The sequence below is a fragment of the Hyperoodon ampullatus genome (genome assembly GCF_949752795.1).
Source record: "Hyperoodon ampullatus genome assembly, chromosome: 19".
Lineage (NCBI taxonomy): Eukaryota > Metazoa > Chordata > Mammalia > Artiodactyla > Ziphiidae > Hyperoodon > Hyperoodon ampullatus.
The window spans coordinates 31,481,878-31,483,262 of NC_136932.1; the positions used below are offsets into that span (position 1 = coordinate 31,481,878).

General features: G+C 40.8%; 1 pseudogene across 1 annotated transcript; it reads left to right on the plus strand.

Annotated features, from left to right (window-relative positions):
• The first annotated feature begins 261 nt into the window (after window positions 1-261).
• On the plus strand, window positions 262-1,126 carry LOC307067517 (nucleophosmin-like; annotated as a pseudogene). The gene is made up of 3 exons: window positions 262-319; window positions 613-830; window positions 915-1,126. The product of its transcript is annotated as a nucleophosmin-like (transcript).
• Window positions 1,127-1,385: the final 259 nt, after the last annotated feature.

The window sequence follows — 1,385 nt, forward strand, 5'->3', positions numbered from 1 at the left end:
GCTAAATAAAATCTTGTTATATCTGTTACAAATTTGTCAGCAAGGAAAGTAATTTGATGTGAAAAAACTTTTAAGGAAAGAAAATATAAATGAGAAAAGAGCTTTTAGATAAACTCTATTAAGAATAATTATGCTTTAGGAATGTCCATCTAAAATAGTCTCTGCACCTGGTGTGATTCCGACCTGTGCACCTGTTCCCTGGAGCAGTAGTCTTTTTTCTCCGTCTGCCTTCTCTCCCACCTAAGTGCATGCCACCAACCCATGGAAGATTCGATGGACGTGGACATGAGCCCCCTGAGGCCCCAGAACTATCTTTTCTGTTGTGAACTAAAGGCCGACAAAGATTATCACTTTAAGGTGGATCAGGATGAAAATGGGCACAGTTATCTTTAAGAACGGTCAGTTTAGGGGCTGGCGCAAAGGATGAACTGCACATTGTCGAAGCAGAGGTGATGAATTATGAAGGCAGTCCAATCAAAGTACCACTGGCAACTTTGAAAATTTCTGTGCAGCCAACGGATTCCCTTGGGGGCTTTGAAATAACACCACCTGTGGTCTGATGGTTGAAGTGTGGTTCAGGGCCTGTGCATATTAGTGGACAGCACTTAGTAGCTGTGGAGGAAGATGCAGAGTCAGAAGACAAAGAGGAGGAGGATGTGACACTCCTAAGTATATCTGGAAAGCGTTCTGCCCCTGGAAGTGGTAGCAAACTTCCACAGAAAAAAGTAAAACTTGCTGCTGATGAAGACGAAGATGATGATGAAGATGACAATGATGATGATGACTTTGATGATGAGGAAGCTGAAGAAAAAGCTCCAGTAAAGAAATCTGTATGAGATACTCCAGCCAAAAGTTAACAAAAATCAAACCAGAATGGAAAAGACTCAAAACCATCAACACCAAGATCAAAAGGTCAAGAATCCTTCAAAAAACAGGAAAAAACTCCTAAAACACCGAAAGGACCTAGCTCTTAGAAGACATTAAAGCAAAAATGCAAGCAAGTATAGAAAAGGGGGGTTCCCTTCCCAAAGTGGAAGCCAAATTCATCAACTATGTGAAGAACTGTTTCCGGATGACTGACCAGGAGGCTATTCAAGATCTCTGGCAGTGGAGGAAGTCTCTTTAAGAAAATAGTTTAAACAGTTTTTAAAAATTTCCCATCTTATTTCACTTCTGTAACAGTTGCTATCTGGCTGTCCTTTTTATAGTGCAGAGTGAGAACTTTCCCTACTGTGTCTGATAGATGTCCCGGTTCCATTGCCAAGAATGTGTTGTCCAAAATGCCTGTTTAGTTTTTAAAGATGGAACTCCACCCTTTGCTTGGTTTTAAGTATGTATGGAATGTTATGATAGGACACAGTAGTAGTGGTGGTCAGACAAATAGA